Source organism: Leucopleurus acutus (assembly GCF_964270905.1).
Source record: "Leucopleurus acutus genome assembly, chromosome: 3".
NCBI classification, from domain to species: domain Eukaryota; kingdom Metazoa; phylum Chordata; class Mammalia; order Artiodactyla; family Delphinidae; genus Leucopleurus; species Leucopleurus acutus.
In genome coordinates, this window is record NC_139145.1 from 64,927,041 (window position 1) to 64,944,307 (window position 17,267).

The window sequence follows — 17,267 nt, forward strand, 5'->3', positions numbered from 1 at the left end:
TCTAAGGCACAGCTGTAAACATTCCTCCCCCTACTCTGACAGTGCCAGCATTACCCCAGTGTTTGCAGAACAATGTCTGAATGCTTTTTTCTGGAAATCAGCATCAGGACCCAAACTAGCTTTACAGCCCTCTGACTTCTGCTTCCCTCTGCTTCAGCCAAACGAGCACCTTCCCCATCCCCTCCCCTCCACCCCCACCCTGCCGCCTGTCACCATTCCCTGGGCACGAGTGCATCTCCTTTTCCGTGCTGTTGCTCAAGCAGTGGCCTCAATAGGAGTATTTCACGGCACTACAGCATCTTCTTTCAAAGTTCTTTAGGGTCCACTTTCCCTTAACCAAATGTAATTCCACTTGCAGTTGAGGAAATGAAACTGGCAGAAGGTGGTAACAATAGTTACTTTTATTTCTCAGGTTTAGAGCAGGCTGTAAATACGCTTTCCAGTTTACAGATTGTTCTTAATACTCTAAGATACACATGGAGGAAGCAAGATCACTGCAGCATGGATTCATAACTTTGAATAGATCTTAGGCTCTACCTATGAGAGCTTTTGTCTGAGGACGGTTCACTGAGCTTGTGCCCCATGAACCAGCCTCTGGCAGACTAGCTCTACCAGCCAATCACACGTTCCACCCTCTCGTAGTCCCTGCATCCTTATTCTTGGCTTGTTTTTCCTCTTACGTACTGAGTGTTCCCTGAGGGCAAGTATAGTGTCTTATGAATCTCCAGCACTTAGCATCCATCCATCCATTTACCTATCCATCCATTCCTCCATTAATCCAACCAGTATTTATGGAGCACTTAATGAGTCTTAGGCCTTTTTCTAAGGGCTGGGAATCAAGCAGCTTACAACCCAAATCCACTTCCTGACCTCTAAAAGCCCCTTGTCTAGTGGCCAAGGCAGCAGGGCAAGGAAGCAGTTATCACGTAGGGTGGTCAGGGAGCTTTGGGAGCCGGAGGAGGCACAGATCAGGTAGGGTGGGGAGGGAGCAAAGGGGAGGGGTCAGAGGAGCCTTCCAGAGTCAGTGACATTTAGGCCCCAAGAATGGGTGCTAGAGAGGGGGGGCTTTGGGGTCAGGTGGCCCTGGATTTAAGTCCCAGTTCTGCAAGCTGAGAGACTGTGGGCAAGTGAGGTCACCTCCCTGAGCCTCGGTCTCCTCATCTCTGAGATGGAGATAATAACATCTACCTCATCTGGTTATTGTGGGGATTTAATGGATTTCTATGTAAAGTACTTAGCATAGTGCGGGGCGCTTGGTACGTGCTCAAATCTCTAGCTAGTAAGCTGAGACCTGCAGGCTGAGTAAGAAATAGACAAAGACAGAGTGTTCTAAGCAGCGGGACTGTCCACAAGCGGAATCCAGAGGCAGGAGAACTCATGAAGCTTCTCTCTCTGGTGGACATCTTGGTGCTCTCTCCTGCCTCTGGGAGTGGGGGGAGGGCTGGTGAGGAGGAGGAGGGAGATGGGTCCAGCCGGGTGGAGTGAGTGCAGGGGTGGCCCTGGTAGCTGCTGGGGCAGAGTGGGCAAGGTCTCAGGAGGGAAAGGCCTGGATCAGCCAATAGGGGGTGCCATTTCAGAGAGCTGGAGTGGGTGTTCTCAAGTGGTGGCTTAGCCCCTGGGTGTCATTGGAGATGGGTAGGGAGCCAAGACCAGGCCACATGTGCATCTGTCTGGCATTCAGCGGCAGGTCCCCAGACCTCTGTTGTTGTCTCCAAGATCTGCCTTCAGACTGGAAGAGCGGGTGCCCCTCTCACAGATGTGACCAGGTTGAAAGCATTCAAATCCTCTTCCTCTCCAACATCCTCTCCAACCCATCCCCAGCTAGAGGACCCAGCCTTTGTATGGTGAGCCCCACAGGCAACTTTCTACTGGGAAGGCCAGAGAACCACAAGTTGGAAGCAGAAAGACTGATGTAAGAAGCAGGAGGGACAGAAGACACCAGGGGGCTTACAGACTCTGGGTGGGAGGGTTCTTAAGGGTGAGTACAGCTTCAGGTGGGTGGGATGCTAACAGACTGGAAGGTGGAGAAAAAAGATTTTAAGAATTTTTATTATGCTTTATGAAGGAGTCTGTCTTTGGAGATAAAGTTTTAGCTTGCTTTGCAATTATATTTAATTTTTGGACTGGTAAGTTTTTGAAAGTGAGTTTATACCCAGACTTGCCCATGAGGTGGGCCAACTCTGCATGGCTTACATACCAGGGCACTCAGCCTGAGAGGTTGGACCCATCCATGGTCACATGTGTGTTGAGCCAATGATCACATCTGGGCATCCCAAACAGGACCTTTTCCCTTAGATCATGCTGGACTGTGGGTGAAATTCCATTTACCATATTCCCAACCCTAGCCCAAGAAGTCTGGAAATAAATGAAAAATAATTTGGGGGTGTACTACTATATGGACATTTAAAAAGTTACCTTAAAGACTGCCTAAGTCAAGAAGAAAATCCAGAACAAAAATCAGAATAAGTAAAAAAAAGTACAAAATATCAAAACATATGGGATGTTGCCAGAACGGTTCATTTAGAAAAACTATATTATTCTAAATCCCTATGTCTCTCGGAAAGATAAAAAACGGAACAAAACAAAAAATCATACACTCAGAGAACCGAGTCCCTACATTGAAGCTCTCAGACACGTAAGAAAGAGGCTAAGAAAATTAGGAAAGCAAGAAATAATAAAGCTGCCTAAACAAGACAGAAAAAATGAATATTGATGGATAAGACCAATAATTAGGGCTTTGAAAACATCCACAAAGCCGTCAGTCCAACGGAGCAAAGAAAGAACAAATGTAGAAGCAAATAGAACCAGAAGTGAAACATGAGATGCAACCAGTAATATAAAAGAGATTTGTAAGATTTGGGGAGATACTGATTTCATTTATATGAATAAATATGCAGATGTGGACGTGCATCTGCACAAAAGTCCAAGATATGGCACCTAATGCCATGAGCACACTTGCAAAGAAAATGTATCTTCTTGCTTTGTCACTGAGATCTGTTACGGGTTGAATTGTGTCACCCCAAAAGATAGGCTGAGGTCCTAATCCCTGGTGCCTATGAATGTGACCTTATTTGAAGACGGAGCCTTTGCAGATATGATCGAGTTAAGATGAGATCATTAGGGCGGTCCCAATTCAATCTGACTGATAGCCGTATGATTCAAGGGGAAAATTTGGACACATACAGAGAGAACACTGTGTGATGACAGGGGCAGAGACTGGAGTAATGCAACTGTAGCCAAGGGACACCAAGGGTTGACAGCCACCATCAAAAGCTAGGAAGAGGCAAGGAAAAGTTTTACCCAGAATCTCAGAGGGAGCATGACCTTGCTGATACCTTGCTTTCCGACTTCTGGCCTCCAGAACTGTGAGGGAATACATTTCTGTTGTTTTAAGCCGCTCAGTTTGTGGAATGTTGTTACAGCAGCCCTAAGAACCTAATACAGTTTCCCTCCATTTGTCAGCCATTGGACCACATATGTCACGTTTCTCACGCTTATAATTTCCCTATTAATCTTCTTGATCTGTCACTCAGAAGGTAGAATGTACAGTCGGGGCATTTGTGTCCATCTTTCTTGCATCTACTTTGTGGCCATGGGTGTTTGAGCCACATGTTTGTCTTGGGCTGCCATTGTTGATTCATTTAAAAAAAAATCTATTCTATTGTACCTTACAATTATAATGCAACTCTTGCTTCTTTCTTTAACAGTTATAATGCAACTCTTGCTTCTTTCTTTATTTTTTTGCATATTAGGGCAATGTTTCAGCTTTTATTTACTTAGGGTTAGGGTTTGTTAAGGTTTTTCTTTGGGTTTCTTTAGGCAGAACTACGTGTTTATTTTGTTTCAGAGTTCATTCATGAAGTTTTTTCACGGATTACTTATCATGCAGGTATTATATGCAGGTACAGGACTGGCACTGGCGACACAGAGATACCCTGCAATGCTGGCTTTGCCCTCCCAGACCTCAGAGTCCAAGGAAGTTCTGCCAGTGGCAGCTCTTCTTTTAGTAGGGAGATCAGCTCATCTGCGTGTCAGGTTAGCACTGACACAGATGGAATGCTCTGTCACTGCCAGCAAAGAGAGAGTGGACAGTGGAGAAAGCAGGAGGAAAAGACAGGAGGGCAGGAGACAGGGAGAGAAAAGGGAGGGCTTGGGGTCCTAAGGATATTTAGAGAAGTGTTATTTTCTCGTAACCAGAGACTTAACAGGTGGTATCCCCGGTCCTGTTCTGTGGAGAAGATGTAATTGGGGCCGAGGTGGCACTAGTGCTGTGGCGATCTCACATAGCTCCTCTTGGCCATCTCTAGCACCAAGTCCCTTCCCGTCTGACCCACTGTCTCTGCCCTGGGGGCCCTGAGAGCAGCTCAGGTTGTTCTCTGTTCTCAACTCCTGAGTGAGCCGGATCCCCAGACCCTCTGCTGTCATCGTGATCGGGAATTCCCTGGAAAATTGGGCTCCTCTAGAGCAAGGCACCTGATTTTCATCTTGAGACGGTGCCTCCTATTCTGTTGTCTCTCGTGCTCCCGACTTTAAGCAGCTGTGGCCTCTAACGAGAGAGAGAGGGCATCAAATCTCACCATCCTTAGAGACCATCCAGTTTAACTGGCTCCCAGGACAGATGAAGAAACTGACCCAGTGTGACGGCCCACAGTGAGCTGGTGGCAGGTGGCTTGACTTGCAGGCAGAGCTCCCTTGGTCCTCTGGGTGGGCATCGGTACTGGTCACCCAACTCTCTTTCCCTGAAAGGGACAGCCTGGTCTGGAAGCAGCCAGTTTCCTGGCTGGCTGGCCTGGCTGAGCTGACCCTGGCAGCCAGCACCGGGAGCCTGGACAGAAGGGCCCTCTTCCAAGCACCAAACTCCGCACGTTCTCACCTCACTTTGATTTCCAACTCCCGTCCAGCCACATCCATCACCCCTACAGCTTCCACCCTGGAGCCTTTACCATTTTAGAGGCCTTTGCTGAAAGATGCTCTATTAATAGAAGCCATGGGTCCAAGTCTTCACCTGACCTTCTCTGGACTGGGGCTTCTCACTGAGCCAAATTTATTTATCCAGATCTTCATTGGCCATGAGGGAGTGGCCCTAAAAGCCCATAAACCAAGTGGCATGGAAAAGGGGTGAGCAGCTTGGAAATAAATCACCAACCCTGGGGACTCTATGCCCTGACTCAGGCCCAAGGACTCAGTGCGACTCCCCTGGCCCAGTCTTAGGGGCCTGGCCTGGCCAGCTCACTGCAGCCGGTGGTGGGGGACCGTGCTCTGGGTATGTTCTAGAAACAGCACTGTGTGTGTGAGTGGACCCGCAGTACCAGAAAACACTGGCCAAGCAGCAGCCTCCACCATATGAGACATAGTCTTGCCCTAGGGCCTGGGCACCTACCCCAGCCCACCTCCTGAGCGGTGGGCAGCAAAGCTTGGCCACCCATGCAGCATCTCACTAAGACCCACAGCCACCTTGCAAGCCAGATATTATTTTTATTCCCTTTCCCAAGGTCTCAGAACCAGAGAGTGGCAGAACTGGGGTTTGTACCCAGGAGTCTTTTACTTCAGAGCCTGTGCTTTTATATATCCACTGCCCTCCACCCCATAACTGGGGTGAGCCTGGCTGGAAGGGAGACCAAGTCTTCCATCCTTTCTGGACCTTACATTCTTTGAGTCCCTGCTTTACACCAGCCACACTACTCAGGGGGAAGAAGATGTCCGTCAAGCTCCCTGGCTCTTGAGGTCGGTAGCCTGGTGAGTCAAAGGCCAGGAGGCCAGAGGTGGGAGCTAGCTCCCCTGCAAATCTCCCATATTCCATCAGCACTTGAACCCCAGTCCCTGCCGTCCTCAGAGACCAAAGAGGTGTCCCAAGGGTCAGAAGGGGGATTAACTCATTTCTGGTCTGGCCCCCCAAGTGTCCTTTTACACACAGTCCCAGAGGGCAGAGTTGGCTGTGTGGCTTTCCCGGCCCCTCTGTGAACCTCCTTCCCGAGCTCAGCCCACTGGACCATGGCCTAGGACTCTGGCCAAAGGTCATCCCAGACAGCGACTGCCATCCCACTGCCGTCCCAGACACTGAAGGGTGGCTTTGGGATACACCCAGGATCTCAACTGTTATTTTATTTTTGTTTTTTAGCTGACAAACACCCATGTAAGTTTCCCTTCTCTGAATTGCTGGCACTGATCAGGGCCAGAGGGGCACAGAAACCCGAATGCAAGTTAAATGTTATCTCAGATCATTCACACTCGGGGAGAAGCTGCCTGAGATAGCTCTGAACTTTGGGAAAACTCTGGAAAGTTGAAAACCTCATAGGGAGTGAAAAGGAATTCCTGTGATTTAATCCTGGGATGCCTGTGTCAGTTTATAAATCTTCATTATTCCAATTTAACATCTCTGAATCTCCCAAAGAACAAAAATACAATAAACGTGGACTGTGGTGTTTTGGGCCGCCCTCATCAAACTGTTCATCGTGCGCGGGAAGCCCAGGGGGCTGGGACTCTCAGATGCGCGGAGTGTCTGCCTCAGCACGTCCCTAAGAGACCTCTAATCTGTAAATGCTGGGGAGGTGAGAGGTGGATGTGGGGGAGGCTGACGGTTGGTCCCTGAGCTCTCTAGGGAAGGTCACCCAAGAAGTCTTGGAGGCACATCAGAGGGGTAAGGTCCCACCTCCGCGCTGTGCTCCCCGAGCAGACTCACACAACTGCAAGCTACACCCCAGCAGGGCTCCGGAATGTTCGCAGCCTTAGAAGTAGTCACAACGCGCTAAGAATGCAGTGGCAACAGCTGTCTTTGGGGAATATTTTTAAGGGTAGTAGGATCTGAGAGTCATTAGTGCCAGAAATGCGGGTCTCATCTTATTCTTAAACACAAAGTGTCGCATCACCAGATGCTCCAGCCCACACCTCAAGGCCACGTCATCCAATAAGCACAGCCCTGGTGTCTCCTGAGTGCTGGGGTCATGGTCAGAAGTCATCCTCATGGGTGTCCACATGGGATTCCTAGTCTTCATGGTTCCAACTCAGACAGAGAGTCTGGTGTGAGGAGGCAGGGCTCCCAACTCAGCTGCTTCTCCTTCTACATTTCACATGAGGCCCACCCCAGGGAAGGGCGATGTTTGGGGCCCTTTGGGCATGAAGGTCACACCTGGCAAAGGGAGCCCCATGTGAGGCAGGCATGGCTGACCCCTCTGGCCAGTGTCCGAGGCCCAGGCTGCAAGGGACCCGAGCTCCATCGGCACCCAGAGATGCCAGTGTTCCTGGCTCCGGAGGAGGAACAGACCCCTGGCTGTGCTGTTGCACAGGGATAAGCTTGAAGTTTGGGGGTTTCAGAGGAAAGGCCCCCTGACCTGTGGTCAGAACTGTTGCTTGGATGACTTTTTCCTCCAGATCAGCGCTGTCCTATACAAATACAATGCAAGCCATATAGGCCATTAAAAACTTTCTAGAAGCCACATTAAAGAATTAGAATGGAACAGATAACATTAATTTGAGTACTAAATTTTATTTAACCCAATCTATCCAGAATGCTGTTATTTCAATATGTAATTAATGTACAAAACTGTTAATGAGACAGTTGACATTCTCTTTGGTACAAAGCCTTTGAAATCTGCTATTTCATATTCACACATATCCATTTGGACGAGCCACATTTAAAGTGCTCAGTAGTTGCATGTGGCCAGTGGTTACCATACTGGGCAGTGTAGCTCTAGAGCCTGTTCTCAGGGGGCATGTGGAAGGGCCAGTGTGTGGGGAGGTGGGATAGTCTCTGGCCCTGAAGGAGCTGATAGTCATTCATGGTTGTTTTTTTCCCAGGGGATCCAGGACAGCTGGGGGTGATGGGGTCAGTCCTTAGGGCTTGGCAAACGCTCTTCCCTCTCCACATGGCCAGTGGCCCAGGTCCTGGGGCACCCTGTGGTTCATCACAGAGGCTGGAAAGAGTGCAGAGGCAAACTTCCTTGGGGTGTGGGCCCTGTGAGCAGACAGCTTCCCTCGCCCCCTGTTTCCTCCCCTATTATATGGTTTCTCTGTGAGACAGGGAGCAAGGTCATCCACCCTTCAACAAATATTTCAAAGCACTGACTACTGCAAGACTGTACTCTAGGATCTGGGAATAAATAGAGCAGTAAAAAAAAATAGAGAAAAACTCCTGCTTTCATGGAGTTTTTAGTTGGAGGAGGTGTGTCGAGAGGCAGACAATAAACAAATATATATCAGTAGTGATAAATATTGTTTTAGTCTGTTTGGACTGCTGTAACAAAATACCATCTACTGGGTGGTTTATAAAAAAGAGATATTTATTTCTCACAGTTCTGGAGGCTGAGAAGTCCAAGATCAAGGTGTCAGCTGACTCAGTGTCTGATGAGGACCTTCTCCTTCATGACCTAGTTATGTCCTAAAGGCCCCACCACCCAGCACCATCACATTGGGGGTTAGGTTTCAACCTATTAATTTGTTGGGAGACAAAAAATTCAGTCCTTAGTGAATGTTAAGAAGTAAAATAAAGTAGGAAAAAAGATAAAGTAAAATAAAGTAGGAAAAGAGAGTACTGGGAGGGGATGTCCACACCTATCTGTGGAGGAGTCTGAGATAGCTAGGGTGATGACACTACACAGAGACTGGAGGAAAGCAGGAGGAGTGAGGTCAGAGCGTGGGGCGGGGCCCACATCGTGTGGGCCTTATAGGCCTTTGTAAGGTCGTCGGCTTTTACCCTGGGTCAGATTAAAGGCCACTGCAGGGTTTTGGGCAGAGAGGTGACATCATCTGACTTACATTCTACCAGGCTGTTGGATTAGTTGTCTGTTGCTGCTCTAACAAATTACCATAAATTTGGGGGCTTAAAGACCACAAAATTTTTTATTGAAGTATAGTTAATTTACAATGCTGTGTTAATTTCTTCTGAAGCAAAGTGATCCAGTTATACACATATATATATTCTTTTTTAAAATATTCTTTTCCATTATGGTTCATGATAGGGTACTGAATACAGTTCTCTGTGCTCTACAGTAGGACCTTGTTGTGTGTCCATCCTATGTGCAGTAGCTGACACCTGCTAACCCCAGCCTCCCACTCCATCCCTCCCCCGGCCCCCTCCCCACCCCAGCAACCACAGCCTGTCCTCTATGTCCCTGAGTCTGTCTCTGCTTCATAGATAGGTTCGTTTGTGTCATGTTTGAGATTCCACATGTAAGTGATAGCATATGGTATTTGTCTTCCTCTTTCTGACTTACTTCACTTAGTATGATAATCTCTAGTCGCATCCATGTTGCTGCAAATGGCATTATTTCATTCTTTTTTATGGCTAAGTAGTATTCCATTGTGTATATGTACCATATCTTCCCTTTTTTTTAATGATACACTTGCTTTAGTAGTAAACTAAAATCAATCTATATTTTTTATGACTTTTTTGAATTTTATTTTATTTTTTATACAGCAGGTTCTTATTAGTTATCCATTTTATAAGTGTTAGTGTATCTATGTCAATCCCAATCTCCCAATTCATCACACACCCCCCTCGCCCCCGCCACTTTCCCCCCTTGGTGTCCATACTTTTGTTCTCTGCGTCTGTGTCTCAATTTCTGCCCTGCAAACCAGTTCATCTGTACCATTTTTCTAGGTTCTACATATATGCGTTAATATATGATATGTGTTTTTCTCTTTCTGACTTACTTCACTCTATATCAGTCTCTAGATCCATCCACATCTCTACAAATGACCCAATTTCGTTCCTTTTTATGGCTGAGTAATATTCCATTGTATATATGTATCGCATCTTCTTTATCCATTCATCTGTTGATAGACATTTAGGTTGTTTCCCCATCTTGGCTATTGTGAATAGTGCTGCTATGAGCGTAGGGGTGCATGTTTCTGTTTGGATTAGAGTTTTGTCTGGATATATGTCCAGGAGTGGGATTGCTGGATCATACTGTAATTCTATTTTTAGTTTTCTGAGGAACCTACATACTGTTTTCCATAGTGGCCGTACCAACTTACATTCCCACCAACCATGCAGGAGTGTTGCCTTTTCTCCACATCCTCTCCAGCATTTGGTATTTGTAGAGTTTTTAAGGATGGCCATTCTGACCAGTGTGAGGTGGTACCTCACTGCAGTTTTGATTTGCATTTCTCTAGAAATTAGTGATGTTGAGCATCTTTTTATGTGCCTATTGGCCGTTTGTATTTCTTCTTTGAAGAAATGTCTATTTAGGTCTTCTGCCCATTTTTAGGTTTGGGTTGTTTTTTTTGTTGTTGTTCTTGAGTTGTGTGAGCTGTTTGTATATTTTGGAAATTAACCCCTTGTCAGTCACATCATTTGCAAATATTTTCTCCCATTCTGTTGGTTGTCTTTTCATTTTGCTATGGTTTCCTTTGCTGTGCAAAATCTTGTAAGTTTGATTAGGTCCCATTTTTTAATTTTTGTTTTTATTCCTATTGCCTTGGGGGACTGACCTAAGAAAACATTGGTCAGAGAATGTTTTACCTATGATCTCTTCTAGGACTTTTATGATGTCATGTCTTACGTTTAAGTCTTTAAGTCATTTATTTTTGTGTATGGTGAGAGGGTGTGTTCTAACTTCATTGATTTACATGCGGCTGTCCAACTTTCCCAACACCCCTTGCTGAAGAGACTGTCTTGTTCCCATTGTATATTCTTGCCTCCTTTGTTGAAGATTAATTGACCGTAGGTGTGTGGGTTTACTGCTGGGATCTCTATTCTGGTCCATTGATCCATATGTTTATTTTTGTGGCAGTACCATGCTGTTTTTTTTTTTTTTTTTTTTTTGCAGTACGAGGGCCTCTCACTGTTGTGGCCTCTCCCATTGTGGAGCACAGGCTCCAGACGCGCAGGCTCAGCGGCCATGGCTCACGGGCCCAGCCTCTCTGAGGCATGTGGGATCTTCCCGGACCGGGGCACGAACCTGTGTCCCCTGCATCGGCAGGCAGATTCTCAACCACTGCGAACATGCTGTTTTGATTACTGTAACGTGGTAGTATTATCTGAAGTCTGGGAGGGTTGTGCTTCCTGCTTTGTTCTTTTTTTTCACGTTTGCTTTAGCAATTCTGGATCTTTTATATTTCCATATAAATTTTAGGGTTATTTGTTCTAGTTCTGTGAAAAATGTCATGGGTAATTTGATAGGGATCATGTAAATTTGTAGATTGCTTTGGGTAGTATGTCCATTTTAACAATATTAATTCTTCTAGTCCAAGAGCATGGGATATCTTTCTATTTCTTTGAATCATCTTCAGTTTTCTTTATTAAGTTTTATAGTGCTCAGCCTATAAGTCTTTCACCCCCTCCTTGGTCAGGTTTATTCCTAAGTTTTTTATTTTTGAGGGTGAGATTTTGAGAGGTATTGTGTTTTTTACATTCCCTTTCTGATATTTCATCATTAGTGTTAAGAAATGAAACTGATTTCTGTATGTTAATCTTGTATCTTTCTACCTTGCTGAATTCATTTATCAGTTTTTGTGTGGAGTCTTTAGGGTTTTCTATGTATAGTATCATGTCATCTGCATATAATGACAATTTTACCTCTTCTCTTCCAATCTGGATACGCTTTCATTTCTTTTTCTTGTCTGACTGCTGTGGTTAGGACTTCTAATACTATGTTGAGTAGAATAGGTAAGAGTGGGCATCCTTGTGTTTTTCCACATTTTAGCTGGAAGGCTTTCAGCTTTTCACCATTGAATATTTTTTTTTAACATCTTTATTGGAGTATAATTGCTTTACAATGGTGTGTTAGTTCCTGCTTTATAACAAAGTGAATCAGCTATACATGTACATATATCCCACCATTGAGTATTATATTGGCCGTGGATTTGTCATAAATGGCTTTTATTATGTTGAAATATGTTCCCTCTATACACACTTTGGTAAGAGTTTTTATCATGAATTGGTGTTGAATTTTGTCAAATGGTTTTTCTGCATCTATTGAGATGATCATGTGGTCTTTGTCTTTTCTTTTGTTTATGTGGTATATCACATTGATTGATTTGTGTATGTTGAACCATCCTTGTGAACTTGGGATGAATCTCATTTGGTCGTGGTATATAATCTATTTTATGCATTGTTGGATTTGGTCAGTTTAAATTATCTTTTACTTCTTGATTTAATTCTGGTGGGCTGTAAGTTTCTAGAAACTTGTCCATTTCTTGTAGGTTGCAGAGTTTGTTGGCATATAGCTGTTCAGAGTATTCCCTTATGGGTTTTTGTATATCTGCAGTATCGGTCGTTATGTCTCCTTTTTCATTTCTTATTTTGTTTATTTGGGTTCTCTTTTTTCTTTTTAGTGAGCTTGGCCAGAGGTTTGTTAATCTTGTTTACCCTTTCAAAGAACCAGCTCTTAGTTTTATTGATTTTTTCTATTGTTTTTAAATCTCTATTTTACTTACTTCCTCTCTGATCTTTATTATTTCCTTACTTCTGCTGATTTTAGGTTTTGTTTTTTCTTCTTTTTCTAATTTTTTAAAGTGGTAGGTTAGATAAACAACACAAATTTATTATCTTCCAGTTCTTTGGACCAGAAGTAGGACATGGTCTCACCAGGCTAAAGTCAAAGTGTTGACAGCAGGGCTGCATTCCTGTCTGGAGATCCTGGGGAAACTCGGCTTCCTCGCTCATCCATGGGTTGGCAGGATGCGGATTGATGCAGCTGTAGGACTGAGGCCCTGTCTTCCTGCTGACTCTTGGGTGGGACTGCCCTTAGCTCCTCCAGGCCAATTTCCCATCTTGCATGAAGCCTCCTATATCTCAGAGCCAACAACAGATGTGGAATTCTTCTCATGCTGCCTTTCCTTTGAACTTCTTCCACTGTCACAGCTTTCTCTGACCATAGCTGGAAAGGTTCTCTGATTTTAAAAACCCACGTGGTTAGATGGGGCCCACCCAGATAATCCAGGGTGATCTCTCCATCCTTAACCTTAATCACATTTGCAAAATCCTTTTTGCCATGTAAGGCAACATATTCTCCAGTTCCAGGGATTAGTGAATGGACAACTTTGGGGGGATAGCAGCATTATTTTGCCTCCCATGGGAATGGATGAGATGGTGGTGGGTGGGCGACAAAGGAAGGAAGCCAGGAGGCAAGGAGGAGGCCAGGGCAATAATCCAACAAGATAGAGTGGTGGCTTGGTCCAGGGTTGTAGGATGGTGGGGGAGCAAAGTGATCACATAATGCACTTATTTTGAAGGTAGAACTGACAGGTTCTGCTGTGAGATTGGACATAGCATGTAAGAGAAAGGAAGGAGTCAAACACCCTGACCCCTCAGTTTTGGCCTGAGCAGCAGGAAGGATGAAGTTGGTACTCTCTGGAATAGGGAAGACTGTGGGAGAAGCAGGTTTAGTGTTTGGGAAGTGGGGTGGGACTCAGGGTTTCTAAGAATTTCTGGTTCCTGAAAAATCCTGTTCAATTCTGGGAGACAGAAAAATGGGGAATATTGTCAAGGAATTGGCCAGCAAGCGTCACAGGGTGAGGTCACTGGCACAGCAGTTCCCATTGACGAGGGCCAAGTATCTGCCAGGTATGCAGAAGGGACGTTATGACAGCAGCTCGACTCTGATGTCGGCTCTCTGCGGCAGGAGGCTGACCGCTACCCAGTACCACCTTGCTGTCTCAGCCCCTGGGCAGCTTTGAGTCTCACTGAGAGGTCAGAACCAAGTGCAGGAAACGCTAACTTCCAGGGCCAGGCAGCAGCTGCTTGGTGCCAGCGAGGGGCCCCAGGTGAGAGAAGCTGAGGGCTGCCCTCCAGAAGAGGCCTGGGCTCCCTGGGAAGTGCCGCACCTGCCACTCAACCCCTCAGCCAGTGGCTCTTCTCTTCCACGTTTGGTGGCTGTGACAGCCAGGCCAGTGTCTATGATTTCCCACATCTGGTGTCCTGGGTCTCCGCGTCCGTGATCCCTCTTGTCTAATCAACGTGGTTTCTCAGGTCACTGTCTAAGATCTCCCATGTCCAGTATCCACATTCTCTCATGTCTGGGGCAGCCAAAATGCCACTCATCACCTGGTGACCTCACTCTGGGAGCACAGTGGGGAGGAGGCTAGTGTGGAGCCAGCTTGGGTTTCTGGAGGAGCTCCTTACCCTGAAAAGAAGGAGGTGTGTCTTGCGTTAGGGTAGTGAGAAGGCTGCCTCTGAAGATCACTTGGTCCAAATTCCTCTATTCCAGATGGGGAAGCCGAGGGGGTTTGGGAGGACACCCTGGTCAAGACCCTTGCAGGCGCTGGTGGCCTCGCACAGCACTGCCCAGTGTCATCTCCCGGGTGGCTTCTCTTCCATGCCCTGGCTGGGGTGACCTTGCTTTGAAGGGTGGGAGGCATGACTCCAGGTCAGGTACGCTCTGCCTTGTCCTATGTGCCCTGGAGCCTCCTCCTCACGCCGTGCCCCTCCTCTTTCAGTTCTCCCCTTTCCTCCATTGATGCTACCCACCTCCTCTTTCTCCTTTCTCGGCTCCTCTAACCCAGCTCCCTCCTCCTGCTCCTGTTGTTTCTCCTCCTTCTTGTCCAGGCTGCAAGGGGAGTTGAAGCTGGGTCTTGGGGTAGCCGGTTGCTGGCTTCTGTGTGGGGCTGGTATTCAGTGCCCACAGATGCCTGGGCCCGTGGCGGGGGACGAGGAGGGAGGTCTGGTGTTCTTCCTGCCCCAGGTTCCTGGCTCCCAGGGATGGTGTGGGGAGACCTGACTGCATATATTGGGGAACTCTTGGGCCAGAGACTACCTTGAGGGCCTTCTGCAAGCAGAGGGGACCATCTCAGAGGAAGGCCTGTGACTGTGACCTTCATGGGGCTCCCTTTGTTGGCCTATGTGGTAAGTAACGTCATTAAGATGAATGTGTGTTTTGGTAAAGGGTGTAAATGTATAAATAGTGTCCTTTCCAGCTCCATATATCACCCTGCGTTTATTCCGTGCCTGGTGCATAAGCTAGAAGGCACACATTGCTATCTGGGGCTGTGAGTTTTAAAGTACATTAAAGGAGTTTACTGAAAACTCTTGGCAAACAGGTAAAATACAATTACTCTAATTCCCAAGGCATTGCAGATAGAGTGTCCTGAAAACCTGCAGTATAATAATTCACAGGGAGCCATGACAGGCAGCCTTTGAGGCATCAGAAGCGCTGCTTTTGTAAACTTCAGAGGCGGCCAAGAGCTGTCCCTCGGGAGACCCATGTCCTGTGTTTTATTAACCTCCCTATTTCTAGCTGAGGAGCTGCAGGGGAAATCTAGCTGGCAGGGCTGGCTCCTGCCCTCGTGAGCTCTTCTAGGGTCACATATTGGGGGGAGTAGGGAATGAGATGTCCCATTTTCTTCTGGCTGTATCCCTCCCTGTCTACATGCTGTTCAGTAGCAGGCTGTGCTGGATAGTTGCCTTGCATCATGGGAAATTCTCATTGCCTATGAAGTATGCAGGACTCTTAGCCCCTTCCTGGGAAATGGAGGCTTTTGCTGGGATACCTGGAAGAAGGATATTAGTGATCAGGTTTTTCAGCTTCCCAGAGGATTTGAGGTTGATTTCTAAGCTATACACAGGGGACATAGGACAAATTCTGATGCAGAGGTGGAGTTGCCACCCCATGGGGCTTGAGCAAGATCCCACAGGTGCTCTTCTCTGCCTTGCTTCCCTCACTTTCCGGAGAGATGGAAAATGCCACTGGGGCCTACAGACTTTGGGTGCTGCTGAGTAACTGGCATCCTGTACCCTGGATGGGCACCTGTGCTGTTCTCCAGAGCTCAGGGAGAGCCCAGACCTTCCTGGGGAGGAGGTTTGGTGGAAGTGGGTGGCTTAGCTTCTGGGCATCTACGTGATCAGTGGTGGACAGCTATGAGAGGGTCAGAACTGTAGGGGCCCTGGACCCCAATTTCTTAGAGAGGGAGCTGTGGATGGGCCTTCCTTGAGCAGGGCTCCTCCCTGGGCCCCAGTCCTGAAACTCCCAGTCCTGGGCCACTCTTCAAAAGCTGGACTAGGTCTACTGTGCTGATGATCATGGGCAGCACCAGAGAATTTGTGCAGGGTGAGCAACGGTCTTTCAGACATGGTGTATAGAGTGGGTAGAGGCGATCAGAGGGCAGATTGGGTGAAGGTCTGTGTGACTTCAGAACTCTGTGACCAAGTTCTCAGAGCAGAGCAGACTCTTGTGGGAGAAGGACCTTCCATGGACATTGAACACTGCATTGAAGAGATGTCGCAATAGCCAAACCCCAGTCAATTGCATGAAATGTTGGGGGGCCTGAGCAAGGAGTCAGGTGGATTGAAAGTTTAGAGAAGGAGATTTCTGGAACCTACCCTCTACCTGCATCAGTAGTTCACTGCGAGATTTCATTCTCACCTGTGTTGCAAAAATACAATAATAATAAACACCTCCCCAAACAGCAACGCCTAGGATTTACAAAGTGTGCACTTCCAGGGTTGCTAAGGCCCAGAGAGGACCTGATACCTGTGGCCACCTGGCTGGCAGACCTCAAGTGCTGTCCTTTGGAAGGTGGCCCCAGAGCCGGCAGCCAGAGTCTGGCTTTGATGTCTCGAAATTGGCGCCTTGTTTTCTTTTTCATTAAGCCTCTTCGTGAAGCTTCTGGCAACAAGTGAGTCTTACCCTATCCTGTCACTTAGCACACTTGGCCTTGTAGTTGGGCATCCTGCTCGGAGCTCAGGCAGGACCCTATTGGGCAGAGGAATTGGGAATACTTTGGGTGGTCTACGTCGAGTCAACCTGGACCTTCTTCCAGTGCCAGATTTACAGGGGCTGGGGAAATTGGTAGCTTTGGCTGGGATTTAATTGCTTCGATAGAACTGTATGTGGAGTTTCTTGTGGGAGATACAGAAATTAGACCTGCTTAACTGGACTGACCCCTTCTCAGCCACAGTCACTGTATACAAGCGTCCTCTTCCACCACCAGGGAGACTTTATAAGTGGTATTGTTTAAAGTAGTTGTTTGTGGGACTTCCCTGGTGGTGCAGTGGTTAAGAATCCGCCTGCCAATGCAGGGGACACGGGTTCGATCCCTGGTCTGGGAAGATCCCACGTGCCACAGAGCAACTAAGCCCGTGTGCCACAACTACTGAGCCTGCGCTCTAGAGGCCATAAGCCACAACTACTGAAGCCTGCATGCCTAGAGCCTGTGCTCAGCAACAAGAGAAGCCACTGCAATGAGAAGGTTGTGCACCACAACGAAGAGTAGCCCCCACTTGCCGTAACTAGGGAAAGCCTGTTCACAGCAACAAAGACCCAACACAGCCAAAAATAAATAAATAAGTAAATTTATTTATTTATTTATTAAAAAAAAAAGTAGTTGTTTGT